Source organism: Triturus cristatus, chromosome 4_2 (assembly GCF_964204655.1).
Source record: "Triturus cristatus chromosome 4_2, aTriCri1.1, whole genome shotgun sequence".
NCBI classification, from domain to species: domain Eukaryota; kingdom Metazoa; phylum Chordata; class Amphibia; order Caudata; family Salamandridae; genus Triturus; species Triturus cristatus.
The window spans coordinates 922988014-923003836 of NC_140586.1; the positions used below are offsets into that span (position 1 = coordinate 922988014).

The following is a 15823-nucleotide window of genomic DNA, read 5'->3' on the forward strand; positions in this document are numbered from 1 at the left end:
CACCAGTATCACCACCACCAATATCAACACCACCACCAATACCACCACCACCAATACCACCACCACCAATATCACCAATACCAATACCAACACGACCATTACCACCACCAATACCACCACTACCAATACCGCCTCCACCAATTCCACCAATACAACCACCACCAATACCACCAATACCAGTACCACCATGACCAATACCACCATCAATACTGCCTCCACCAATTCCACCAATACCACCACCACCAATACCAGCGCCACCAATACCACAACCATCAATACCACCACAACCAATACCACTAATACCGCACAACCAATACCACTAATACCACAACCACGAATACCACCACCCCCACCAATACCACCATCAATACCACTACTAATACAACCACCACCAATACCACAACCACCAATACCAGCGCCACCAGTACCACTAACACCACCACCACCACAATACCATTAACACCACAACTAATACTACCACCACCAATACCACCACCACCAATACCACCACATATACCAACATCACCACCGATACCACTCCTAATACCACCAATACCACCACCAATATCACCATCACCAATACCACCACCACCACCAATTTCAATAACACCACCAATACCACCACCACCACCAATACCAACACCACCAATACCACCACCACCAATACCACACCACCACCAATACCACCAATACCACCACCAATGCCATCATCGCTAATACCACCACCACCAATACCACCACTACCACCAATACCACCACAAATGCCACCACCAGTACCAATATCAATACCACTGCCAATACCAATACATCACCAATACCAGTACCACCAATACCACCAATACTAAAATCACCACTACCACCACTACCAATACCACCACCAACAATACCAGTACCACCAACAATATCAATACCAGCACCAATACCACCACCACTAATACCAATACTGCCACCACCAATGCCACCAATACCCGTACCACCACGACCAATACCACGACCATTACCACAACCACCAATACCGCCTCCATCAATACAACCACCACCAATACCACCAATGCCACCACCAATACCACCACCACCAATACCAGCGCCACCAATACCACCACCATCAATACCACCACAACCAATCCCACTAATACCACCAGTACCACCAATACCACCAACACCACCATTAATACCACCACCAATACCATTACCACCACCAATACCACCACCACCGTCAATACCACTAATACCACCATCAATACCACCACCAATACCACCAACATCACCACTAATTCTACCACCATCAATACCACCAACACCAATACCACCACCAACAATACCACCACTTATACCACCATCATCGCCAATACCACCCCTAATACCACCACCACCAATATCACCATCACCAATACCACTACCACCAATACCACCACCACGGCCAATACCATCACTACCAATACTAAAGCCACCAATACTAAAACCACCAATACCACCACCAATACCACCACCAATACCGCCACCAATGCCACCACCAATACCACCACCAATACCACTACCACCAATACCACCACCAGTACCACCACCATCGCCAATACCACCATCATTACCACCACTACCAATACCACTACCAATAACACCACCAATGCCACCACCACCACCAATACCACCACCACCATCAATACCACCACCAATACCACCACCACCAATAACACCACCAATGCCACCACCACCACCAATACCCCCACCACCACTTCCAATACCACCACCAATACCAACACCAATACCAACACCACCAGTACCACCACCACCACCAATACCACCACCACCAATGCCACCACCACCACCAAAACCACTACCAGTACCAATATCAATACCACTGCCAATACCAATACCATCACCAATACCAGTACCACCACCACCAATACCACCACCACCAATACCACCAATACTAATATCACCACCACCACCAATACCACCACTACCAATACCGCCACTACCACCACCACCAGTATCACCACCACCAATATCAAAACCACCACCAATACCACCACCACCAATACCACCACCACCAAAATCACCAATACCAGTACCAACACAATCAATACCACCACCAATACCACCACCACCAATACCGCCTCCACCAATTCCACCAATACAACCACCACCAATACCAGTACCACCATGACCAATACCACCACCAATACCACCTCCACCAATTCCACCAATACCACCACCACCAATACCAGTGCCACCAATACCACCACCATCAATACCACCACAACCAATACCACTAATACCACAACCACCAATACCACCACCCCCACCAATACCACCATCAATACCACCACTAATACCACCACCACCAATACCACAACCACCAATACCAGTGCCACCAGTACCACTAACACCACCACCAATACCACCAACACCACAACTAATACTACCACCACCAATACCACCAATACAACCACCACCAACACCACCACATATACCAATATCACCACCGATACCACCCCTAATACCACCACCAATATCACCATCAACAATACCACCACCACCAATACCACCACCACTAATACCACCACCAATACCACCACCAATACCACCACCACCAATATCACCACCAATGCCACCACCAATACCACCACCAGCACCAATACCAATACCACTGCCAATACCAATACCATCACCAATACCACTACCACCACCACCAATACCACCACCACCAATACCACCACCACCACTATCACCACCACCACCAATACCACCACCACCAATACCACCACTACCAATACCACCACCAATAACACCATGACCAATACCAGTACCACCACCACCAATATCAATACCACCACCACCAATACTGCCAACACCAATATCACCACCACCAAAACCAGTATCACCACGACCAATACCATTACCACCACCAATACCAATACCACCACCACCAATGCCACCTCCACGAATACCACCACCTCCACCAAAACCACCACCATCAATACCACCAATGCAACCACCACCACCACCAATACCACAACCACCAATACCAACACCACCAATACAACCACCATCAATACCACCACAACCAATACCACTAATACCACCACCACCACCAATACCGCCACCACCAATACCACTGCCACCACCAATACCACCACCATCAATACCACTAATACCACCACCAATACCACCACCACCAATACCACCACCACAATCCAATACCAACACCACCAATACTAATACCTCTGCCAATACCAATACCACCACCAATACCACCACAAACACCACCATTGATACCACCACCACCAATACCACCACCATCACCACCAGCAATACCATCACAACCAATACCATCACCACCACCAATACCACCACATATACCACCATCACCACCAATACCACCACCACCACTATCACAACCACCAATCACACCACTACCAATACCACCACCACCAATACCACCACCCCCACTACCACCACCAGTGCCACCAATACTACCACCACCAAAACCAATACCACCACCACTACCACCACCAATACCACCCCCGCCACCAATGCCACCATCACCACCACCACTACCACCACTATTACCAATACCAATACCACCACCAATACCAGTACCACCACCACCAATAACACAACCACTAATACTACCACCACCCCCAATACCACCACCACCAATATCACCACCACCAACATCACCACCACCACCAATACCATCACTTCCAATACCATCACCAATACCACCACCAATACCACCAATGCCACCACCACCACCAATATCACCACCACCAATACCACCACAACCAATACCACCACCTCAGCACCTCTCGCTCACTAGTAATTGAAGGGGCACTGTAAGAGGCCGGAGATGCAGCTGAGACCATCCCTCCCTCCCTGCCTCTATGCCTGCCATAAAGCACAGCCCGCCCTGCACCAGGTAAAGCCAAGGCCCAACTACAGCTGGAGGTTTTTTTATTAGGCCAAAGATGGCAATCAAATTACACAATGCCACACTGCACACTCAAATCAAAGAGAGGGCAGGAAATAGCCCCCCTCCCGCTCTTCCTCCTGAGCCACGACAGTGTAATCACAGAGGGAAAGGTGTTGGAGCACTTTGTTAGTGTTTATAGCTTGGATCATATGTAATTCTCACTTCACACTTTGTGTCTGTGTTGTTTACAACACTTACACATCTTCACACTGGACTATGTATCACTACTTTGAAGACGTCGCAGGCCGGTCTCTTCCTCTGAAATTTACAATCTAACAAGCGGTCGAGAAGGCCCTTTATTGCAATGCAATAGGTCCCGCATTTGCAAGAGTTTAAGCTATTAGTACTGTAAATGACAATGCCTTTTATTTATGTTTTAAAACCCAAAACATAGATAAAAGACATTGTCATTTATAATGCCAATATCTCAAACTTGCATGAATGCGAGCCCTATTGCACTGCAAATGCTTGTTTTAATGGATGTTGCATAAAACATAAGCACAGCATTTCTCAGCAAAATGTCTATAATATACTCTCAAACATCACCCACATTAAAAAATAAATCTGTTTATTGAAGGTCATCAGGGCATGACTTTCTGCAGAACAAAACTGGCTCTTTCAGCAGGCCCCCTGAAAGGCCACTTTGCCCATGACTTAAAATGTCTCTGGGTGTTATCTTGTTGCCATTGTTTGTATCTTCTGGCCAAAACCATGACTTTTGTTTTGTTTGTGTTGATACTTAAATTGTTTTTTGTTCAATGCTAGCCGGTCATTGTTAAGAAGATTCTTGTACGTTGCTATGAAAATTATGGGACTCCTTCATCCAGTGACCGCAAAAAGGTCTACATGGGCGTTATCTGTTTGCACCATGGACCTGGCGTGGCTTCTATTATTGTCCTTTCCTGATATCAGCACCATCATCACAAGGTCTTCCATAGGCTCCTCCAAACTAATTGCATCTTCATCATTTTCGTCAAGCGTAAAGTCCCCTTTCGTACGATTCAATGCCTTGCACACCTTCAAAAAGTGGCCTCCCTTATCACATTTGGGACAGATCTTGTCAAGAGTTGGACGGTTTCTATATGATGGCAGGTGGCCTTAATTCTGGCTTTTGTCAATTCATTCTTGGTCAACACCTGCAAGTCAGGTTTCCTCAGCATCCGTATCCCCTTGGCTGAACCTTCCACACTCTTGATGGTACTAAAGATGTTTTCCAAACTGGGGTATTTATGGTTAAGGAATCTCTCCTGAACTTGGTAAAGATGTGGCAGCTACTACAGCCTGCACTGGCTTCAGCCAGCTTAGCTATACCCTTTATCCACGAGGTGCTGCAGAAGGAGTGCAAATGGCTGAGAGACCCTTGGGGCGGAGGTCTGCTTTATCAGTGGTTACAGGTAAAACAACAAACACAAGGGTTCATCGTGCTCTACAGGATGTCTTGTGATGTCACATTGACTAGAGAAATGCAAAAACAACAATTTATGGACAGAATGCAGAACAATGTCATACATGCACCCCAGTACAGAGATCTGGGCCTAAATCCATAGTTTTTTTGCTCACCAGGCCATTCCAGTTTGAACCCAGCCATATGCAAATCAGTCTTGACCCTGTGCCTCATGGGAACAGTCCAGCCCGAACTGCCAGGCCAGGTCCTCCCTGGACTGGAACAAGCATCCTAGGACCGGTTTCGGGGTTTCACCCCTCTTCAGCCAGGATAGCTTGATTCCAGTGGCATGGAGAGCACGGGACTCACGTCTGAGCATACATTGACTAGAGAGGCATTCATAGGGCTCGAGCAGTCTCCAGGACGAATTTGAACAGACTAGACCTGCGCTGAAGGTAATATTAATAACAATCAAAACATTTATAGAGCTCGACAGCTACCTCAAATAGAGGTGTCCCAGCGCTGGGCAACTATTGCTTTCGAGTTCTAGCCAATCAGTGGAGCTAACCTTGACTAAAGAGCCAAGTTTTTAAGGTCTTCCTGAATTCTTGTTCTGACTCAACCTGGCACAGGTGAGGTGGCAAAGAGTTCCACAGTCCAGCAGTCCTGACCGTGAGGGACCTCCCTCCCTGTCGGGTCTTCGCATAGCGAGGGACAAAGCAGCCGCTGGAAATTAGATTAGATTAGGTCTTCTTTAATCATCATAAATGTTAGATGTCATACTTATTACGTCATTTCTACCACTTAGGACTAGAATTTATAAGTGCTAGAAACGTTTTGTAAATACATCTCAGATTCTGATGGTGATACACCCCTTCTTTGCATTATTCATCTAAATTAACAGCCATACTATTTCTACACGCAAAACACCTGTATTTCCTTCGAATAAATACCTTTGACTGGACTATGATGTCATGTATGTGTAGAGGTGGGCGAGTCATTGAAAGCTTGAGCCAGGTTTGAGCCAGACACCATGGTTCTGGCTCAGCCTGAGGCCCTCTTAGAAATTCAAGCCCAAAATGAGCCAAGCTTTTATGGGAGGCCATATGGCTTAGTGAATACTAATGCCAACCATGAACCTTGAGGAGACAGGTCAAAATCCCGGCTTTGTCTCTGCGTCCTGTGATTCCAGGCAAACCTCCCAGCGCCATAAAACACTTACGCAGTCTGTGTCTCTTGTGAGGCATTCATATCTTTTGGGCAAGGCTCGCTGTTGTTGGCGCTGCCAATGTTCCTTTTGTTTGCTTAATAAAATATGGAATCTTTCTGGCACTCACACTATTATCTCATCTTCCAGGACGTAAGAGCCAATCATTATCCTTTAATATCAGTAAAAGATAACCATCAAGAGGCTGAATTGCACAGCATGACACTAGGAAATCTAGGATCAATCCAGCCTCCGCCCTTGACACAATCATGTGATCCTAGACAAATACTTTGGGGCTAATTACGAGTACGGCATTCGAGCATGGTGGTCTCGGGCGCCCGCACCTGCGCATTTGTGAGGAAAAAGCTAGCGAGGAATCAGGAAGATGGAGCCCCGGGACGTGGCAGCTCAGGTAAGTAATTTTCTTCATTTTTAACTTTCTAAGTAATTTTAAAATGAGTGCGGGAGGGAGGCGGGCGGCGCGTAGTGGGGCTACGCGGAGTGTGCGGGTGCGTGTAGATTTGGGCACACTCCATGATGCTCCGCGTAGCCCCACTACGCCCACTACGCCCAGGATTGCTTTAGGTACATTACAGATTGGATCTGAGGTGCCCTTATAAGTCCCTAGTATATGGTATACTATGTACCCAGGGCATAGGTACCCCAGAGGCCTACTAGGGGCTGAAGCATGTATTATGTCACCCCTGGAAAGCCACCCAAAATGACACCACAGGTCTGCTACTGCAGCCTGGGTAAGGTGGTGCATGCACTCCTTACTTTGATATAGGTTACCTATAGCACTACATATATACACACATATAAACCTATAAGTCACTCCTATGGCAGGCCTTATCAATCCTGAAGGCAGAGTGCTTGGTTATTATGTGAGAGGGTGCCCCTGCATGAGCAGAGCCCCTCTTCAGCGTTCAGAGACCCTTCTCTGATGCTGTTTGTAGTGCAGCCTGACCATATACTCTTAAGTAAGTGCATTATAACCAAACGGTAAATGCTAACTTTGGACTGGCTGCACAGAAACATGTCATGTTTGGTGTCAAACACCTTGGAATCATACATCCACACCAGTAACTGGTGTGGGAATATGATCCCACCCTTCTAGAGGGAGAGACATGACAGCACTGGGTACCCAGTAGAAACTTAATAGAGCCCTAGCATCACAAAATGGATGCTGCCTCCACAGACAGGGGTCTGGCTTCCTGCTGCTGACCGAAACTCCAGCAGGGGAGGCCTGGACAATAGGTTTCCTGGCACAGGGAGGTGTAACCACCTCCCAGACAGGCTGATGTGTATTGGGGCTGGGTGGGAGCACTCTCTGAGTGCTTTGAAGTCCTGCACTGGGGGCACATTTGATGTCCCTGTGCATAGTCCAGCTCAGACTGGTTCAGGGGCTTCCAGCTCCTGCTCTGGCATGAAACTGGACAAACAAAATGGTTGTAGCCACCCCTCTTTCCAAACCCTCCCATAGGTGGGTCCCCAGAGCGAGTCCAACCCCTTCCTTAGGTATAAGTAAGGAACCTCTGTAACCAGAACTTTAGATTACACTGGACGAAACTCTGAAGCCAAATCCTGGACCTTCGAGGCTCTGCTCAAGACCAGAGGACTGAAGAAATCTCCCTTGGGGTCAAGCAGTGACACCCCTGCTTGACAGGCACCAAAGAAGCAATTTGCCAGTCTGCATTTCCAAAGCTCCCGCCGGACTCTGAAGTATTTACAGCCCAGGAAGAGGATTTCCAGACATCTCAGAGGCCGACCCGAGTCCCCAGCCAAGTTGAGACCCACAGCCCTCGTGAGTAGCGTGGAACCGGAACTCCTGGTCACCGTGCATTTCTGCAAGTGCATTAACTTCTAGACGTTTCTTGAAGTTGTGCTTGGGCTGACTTGTAGCCCCTACCTCGAGCACTAAATCCACCTAAGATTGTCAGCCTGGTCATTCCGAGTGACCTGTGGGCTGCCATTTTGTGTTTCTTCTCAAGGTCCCTTCGCGATCCCTAGTCTGTTGGTTGGTGGGTCCCTGATGGGGTAACTATGAATTTCCTTGGGCTTCCCTGGTTGCTCCAGATGTGCCCCGACTCCCTACCAAGTGGTGAGTCTCTCAGACCTTGCTGGTCTGCACCGAAGCATCTTTCTCGTTTCTGCATGGGTTGCTGTTGCCAAGGTTTGTTGTGTCCAATCCGGGCACCGACACTGCAGCACTCGACATCCTTTGTGGGACAGCTCGAATCCAGCTCCTGGTTGTCCTCAACGCCTCCTGGTTCTCGTGGCTGAAGAGTCAAGCTTCACCTCTTTCACCTGAAATCACCCGACGTCGGTGGGCATCTGTCCATCACCTTCCTGGGCACTGGTTAGTGACCCAGGTTCTGTCCCCTCTGCTTTCAGGTTCTTCTCATCTTCGATCCAGGCTTGGATCTCTTCGGACACTTCGCATCTTCACGGCAGCAGCACTTCTTTGCCAGCTCCCATTAAAATCGACGACGCAACCCGACACCAAAAGACACCTATGCACCCAGCTTCCCTGGGTGAGGTAACACAAGTACACCGGTGCTCCCGTGGGTGTTAGCCCTAGAACTTCCTAAGTCCAAGAGGGTTTGGTCTTGACTCACTTCTAAGTGTCCCTAATCTTTAAAAATCTAACCTCACCTTTCCCCGTAGAAGCTAACGGGAGCTCGCGGCTGTGTTCACACACTGCACACGGCCCCCGTGGGTCCCCTGTGTCACTACCTTGGGTGGTTCCTTGGGGTCCCAGTGATTCTACAGGCTCTAGGCCTTGTGTCTAGTTAAGTCGTGGTTCTTATACCACTATTTTAGTATATGGTTTGGCTCGCCCCTAGGGCCTGACGTGTATTTGTGCTATTTTACTGTGATTTTTGAAGTGTAACTTATGTGTTTTGACCTCTAGTCTCATAAAGAGACTAGGAGGGTGTGTTTAGTAATAAATACATATATTAATATATAAACCTGGTGTGGATATCTTTCATTTAGGAACTCAAGAGATTATAGACTGGTAAAACAAGCTGCTTTACATTCCTTCAAGACTTAGCCTGAAGGCTGCTCTCCATAGCTACCACTAGGATAGCTTTCAATAAAGGTTGTTTTAACCTATAACCAATAAGGGGTTGTTTGGACTGATAAAAGGTGCCCACTATAACTAGTGAACAGCATATATCAGGCCAACTTCTCAGACTGGCTGCCTCACGTCAGTGAATGGGATGCTCTCCGGGATGGTGGCTGCCTCACGTCAGCGAATGGGATGCTCAACGGGATGCTGGGTACCTCAGGTCAGTGAAGGGGATGTTCGCAGGGATGCTGGCTGCAACATGTCAGGGCTGTGAATGGATTGCTCGCTAGGATGCTGGCTGCATCTCGTAAGTCAACGTCTTGTCAGGAAATGGGAGGCTCGTTGGGAGGCTGGCTGCGTCACATCAGTGAAAGGAACGCTGGTTGTGTAACGTCTGGCTGCATAACATCAGTGAAATTGATGCTCGCTGGGATGCTGGCTGCATCACGTCAGGGAATGGGATACTCGCTGGAATGCTAGCTGCGTCACGTCAGTGAATTTGATGCTCACTGGGATGATGACTGCATCACGTCGGTGAATGTGATGTTTGCTGGAAAGCTGGCTTTGTCACGTCAGTGAATGGAATGCTTGTTGGGATACTGCCTGCATCTTGTCAGTGAATGGGGTGCTCGCTGTGATGCTGGCTGAGTCATGTCAGTAAATGGTATGCTGGCTGGGATGTTAGCTGCACCACATGAGTGAATGGGATGCTTGCTGGGATGCTCGCTGTGTCTCGTCAGAGAATGGGATGCTCGCTGGAATGCTGGCTGAGTCAGGTCAGTGAATGGGATGCTCGCTGGGATGCTGGCTGTGTCACGTCAGTGAATTGGATGCTCATTGGGATGCTGGCTGCGTCACTTCAGTGAATGGGATGCTACCTGTTGATTGCTGGCTATGTCAATTTAGTGAATGGGATGCTCACTGGGATGCTGGCTGCATCCCATCAATGTTTGGGATGCTGGCTGCATCACATCAGTGAATGGGATGCTGGCTGCATCACGTCAGTGTATGGGATGCTGGCTGTGTCAAGTCAGTGAATGGAATGCTCACTGGGATGCTGGCTACGTCACGTCAGTGTATGGGATGCTGGCTGCATCACTTCAGTAAATGGGATGCTCGCTGGAACACTGGTTTTGTCATGTCAGTGAATGGGATGCTTGTTGAGATGCTGGCTGCATCATGTCAGTGAATCGGATGCTCGCTGGGATGCTGGCTGCATCTCGACAGGTAATGGGATGCTTGTTGGCATGCTGGCTGCATCACGTCAGTGAATGGGATGCTCGCTGGGATGCAGGCTGTGTATCGTCAGGGAATGGAATGCTCGTTGGGATGCTGGCTGCATCTCGTCAGGTAATGGGATGCTCGCTGGGATGCAAGCTTCATCACGTCAGTGAATGGGATGCTCGTTGAGATGCTGGCTGCTTCAGGCCAGTGTATGGGATGCTGACTGTGTCACATAAGTGAATGCAATGCTCGTTGGGATGCTGGCTACGTCACGTCAATGAATGGGATGCTCGTTAAGATGCTGGCTGCGTCACGTCAGTGAATGGGATGCTCGTTGGGATGCTGGCTTTGTCACGTCATTGAATAAGATGCTCCCTGGGATGCTGGCTACATCACATCAGTGTATGGGATACTGCCTACGTCATGTCAGTGAAAGAGATGCTGGCTGCATCTTGTCAGTGAATGGGATGCTGGCTGGGATGCTAGCTACGTCACGTCAGTGTACGGGATGCTGGCTGCATCACTTCAGTGAATGGGACCCTCGCTGGGATGCTGCTTTTGTCATGTCAGTGAATGGGATGCTCATTGGGATGCTAGCTGCGTCATGTCAGTGAATGGGGTGCTCGCTGGGATGCTGTTTTCATCATGTCAGTGAATGAGATGCTCATTGTGATGCTGGCTGCATCATGTCAATGATTGGGATAATCGCTGGGAGGCTGGCTGCGTCTCGTCAGGGAATGGGATGTTCGTTGGGATGCTGGCTGCATCTCGTCAGGTAATGGGATGCTCGCTGGGATGCTAGTTTCATCAAATCAGTGAATGGGATGCTCGTTGGGATGCTGGCTGCATCAGGTCAGTGTATGGGAGGCTGGTTGTGTTACATCAGTGAATGCAATGCTCGTTGGCATGCTGACTATGTCACGTCTATGAATGGGATGCTCGTTGGGATGCTGGCTGCATCACGTCAGTGAATGAGATGCTTGCCGGGATGCTGGATGCCTCACATCAGTGAATGGGATGCTCATTGGGATGCAGGCCGCATCACGTCTGTGTAAGGGATGCTGGCTCCGTCACGTAAGTGGATGGGATGCTCGTTGGGATGCTGGCTGTGTCACGTCTGTTAATGAGATACTCGCTGGGATGCTGGCTGCCTCACGTCAGTGAATGAGATGCTTGTCGGGATGCTGGATGCCTCACATTAGTGAATGGGATGCTCATTGGGATGCAGGCTGCATAACGTCTGTGTAAGGGATGCTGGCTCCGTCACTTAAGTGAATGGGATGCTCGTTGGGATGCTGGCTGTGTCACGTCAGTGAATGGGATGCTCGCTGGGATGCTAGCGGCCTCATGTCAGTTAATGAGATGCTGGCTGCGTTTCGTCAGGGAATAGGATGCTCATTGGGATGCTGGCAGCATCTCGTCAGGTAATGGGATACTCGCTGGGATGCTGGTTGTGTCAAGTCAATGAATGGGTTGCTCACTGGGATGCTGGCTGCATCTTGTCAGAGAATGATATGCTTGTTGGGATGCTGCCTGCATCACATCAGTGAATGCGATGTTCGTTGGGATGCTGACTGCATCTCATCAGGTAGTGGGATGCTCGCTGGGATGCTAGTTTCATCACGTCAGTGAATGGGATGCTCGTTGGGATGCTGGCTGCATCAGGTCAGTGTATGGGATGCTGTTTGTGTTACATCAGTGAATACAATGCTCATTGGCATGCTGGCTACAGCACGTCAATGAATGGGATGTGTGAGAAGGTGGCCTGGTATATGCTGTCCACTAGTTCTAGTGGGCACCTTGTATCAGTCCAAACAACCCCTTATGGTGATAGGTTAAAGACAACCTTATGTGAAAGCTATCCTAGTGGTAGCTATGGAGAGCAGCCTTCAGGCTAAGTCTTGAAGGAATGTAAAGCAGCTTGTTTTACCAGTCTATAATCTCTTAAATGATCAAATGAAAGGACAATCACACCATGTATATATTTAAAATATATTTATATAGGTTAACACACACCCCTCTAGTCTCTTTATGAGACTGGAGTTCGAAGTACTTAAGTTACAAGATAGCAATCATCAGTAATAGCACAAATACACGTTTGGGCCCTAGGGCGTACCAAACCATATACCAAAAAAGTGGTATAAGAACCACAACTGGGATAGACACTAGGCCTATAGCCTCTAGAATCACTGGGACCCCAAGAAACCACCCAAGGTAGTGACACAGGGGACCCACGGGGACTGTATGCAGTGTGGAAACACAACCGCGGGTTCCCGTCATCTTCTATGGGCAATGTCGCGGTTGGAAATTTAAAGATTAGGGACACTTCTAATCGAGTCAGGACCAAACTCTTTTGGACTTGAGAAGTTCTAGGGCTAGCACCCATGTGAGCACCGGAGTACTCGAGTTACCTCATCCAGGGAAGCCGGGTGCATAGGTGTCTTTTGGTGTCGGGTCGCGTCCTCGATTTTAATGAGAGCCTGTAAAGAACTGCTGCTGCCGTGAAGAGGAGAAGTGTCCGGAGAGATCCAAGCCTGGATCTAGGATGTAAGGAACCTGAAAGCAGAGGGGACAGAGTCTGGGTCACTTGCCAGTGACCTAGGGCAGGATGGACCAATGCCCACAGATGTCGTGTGCTTCAGGTGAGTTGATGGGTGTCTTGACTCTTCAGCCACGAGGTCTAGGAGGCGTCGACGAAGTCCATGAGCCGAATTCGAGCTGTCCCACGAAGTCTGTCGAGTGCTGCGGTGTCGGCGACCAGAATGGACCCAACAAGCCTTGGCATCGGCAAGCCACTGGAATTTAGAGAAAGGACTGCGGTGCAGACCAGCAAGGTCTGAGGGACTCACCCAGCGAGGGTAAGTCGGGGCACATCTGGAGCAACCAGGTAAGCCCAATCAGAGTCACCTTTGTGGGGACCTGCTAGCCAACGGGCTAGTGATCGCGAAGGAGCCTCGAGCAGTCGCATTGGAAGCTGGCCCACAGGTCACTCGTGGAGTGGAGGCCAACAATCTTCGGTGCAGGAGGTGCTCTAGGCTGGGGCTACTCGAAGCCCAAAGCACAACTTCAAGGAGGACCAGGAAGATAGTGTTGCTGCAAAAGTTCACAGTGTCCAGGGGTCACGGTTCCACGTCACCCACGATAGCCACGGGCCTCAGCTTTGCTGTGGACTCAGGGTAGTTTTGGGGAAGTCTGGAAATCCACCTCTGGGATGCAGAGACTTCGGCGTCTGGCGGGAGCTTCAGAATTGCAGACCGGTCAGTTGCTTCTTTGGTGCCTGCCAAGCAGGGGAGTCACTCCTTGACCCCAAGGGAGATTTCTTCAGTCTTCTAGTCAGGATAGAATGTCGAAGGTCCAGGATATATGTAGCAGAGTTTCGTCCAGGGTAATCTAAAGTCCTAGGGACTGGATTCCTATACTTATAGTAAGGTTAGGGGATGGACTAACTCTAAGGCCCCATTTATGGGTGGGTCAGGAAAGAGCAGTGGTTACACCCATTTCCTTTGTCCAGTTTCGTTCCAGAGCAGAGGCAGGTAACCCCTGCAACTGGTTTGAACTGGAGTATGCACAGGGACACCAAGTGTGCCCCCAGTGCAGGACTTCAAAGCACCAGAGAGTGCTCCCGCCCAGCCCCAATACACATCAGCCTGTCCGGGGAGGTGGTCACACCTCCCTTCAACAGGAAACCTATTGTCCAAGCCTCCCCTGCCGGAGTTTCGGTCAGCAGCAAGAGGCCAGACCCGTGTCTGTGGCAGAGGCATCCATTTTGTGATGTCAGGGCTCAGGAAAGTCCTACCGGGTTAGACCAGTGTGAACAAGTCTCTCCCTCTAGAAGGGTGGAATGCTACCCCCGCTGCCAGGATTGGCGGGGGGTAGTGTTTGTTTGACCCCAAACACGACATGTTTTGATGGAGCCATCCCAAAGTTAGCATTACTGAGAGTTTATAATGCACCTAAGAGTATATGTTATGGCTGTATCATAGAACACCCATAAGGAAGTATTTCTGAAAGCTGCAGAGGGGCTCAGCTCATGCTTGGGCAACATCTCACATAAAACCAAGCACTCTGCCTTCAGGATTATCAAGGCCTGCCATAGGAGTGGCTTATAGGTTTATATGTGTCTGTATAGGGTAGTGATATGGGTAGCCTATACCACAGTAAGGGGTACAAGCACACCCTTACCCAGGCTGCAGTAGCAGACCTGTGGTGTCATTTTGGAGTGCTTCCCAGGGGTGGCATAATATATGCTGCAGCCCCAGGTAGGCCTCTGAGGTACCTATGCCCTAGGTACATAGTATACCATATACTAGGACCATATACTAGGGGCTTATAAGGCACTCCAGAATCCAATTAGATATGTACCTAATGTACATGGAAACCATTTTAGAGCGGAGGCAGCTAGGCTGGGGTCCTGATTAGCAGGGCCACAGCCAGACTAAGATCGAAAACAGTGAAACACCAGCAAAATGTAAGGGTACCCATGTAAAGCAGATCCTACTCTCGTACAGGATGCTCGTTAGGATGCTGACTGTGTCACGTCAGTGAATGAGATGCTTGCCAGGATGCTGGCTGTGTCACGTCTGTTAATGGGATGCTCTTCGGGATGCAGGCTGCATCACGTCTGTGTAAGTAATGCTGGCTCCGTCACGTAAGTGAATGGGATGCTCGCTGGGATGCTGGCTGTCTCACGTCAGTGAATGAGATGCTGGCTGCGTCTTGTCAGGGAATGGGATGCTCGTTGGGATGCTGGCTATGCCACGTCAATGAATGGGATGCTACGTTGGGATGCTGGCTGCGTCACGTCAGTGAATGGGATGCTGGCTGTGTCACGTCTGTTAATGGGATGCTCGCTGGGATGCTGGATGCCTCACATCAGTGAATGGGATGCTCTTCGGGATGCTAGCTACGTCACGTCAATGAATGGGATGCTACGTTGGGATGCTGGCTACGCCACGTCAA

At 49.2% G+C, this 15823-nt stretch overlaps 1 protein-coding gene across 1 annotated transcript in view; it reads right to left on the reverse strand.

Annotated features, from left to right (window-relative positions):
• The window catches only part of MPL (MPL proto-oncogene, thrombopoietin receptor), a 238382-nt gene that overhangs the window by 161387 nt on the left and 61172 nt on the right, over positions 1 to 15823 (reverse strand). The gene's annotated exons all lie outside the window — the stretch shown is intronic.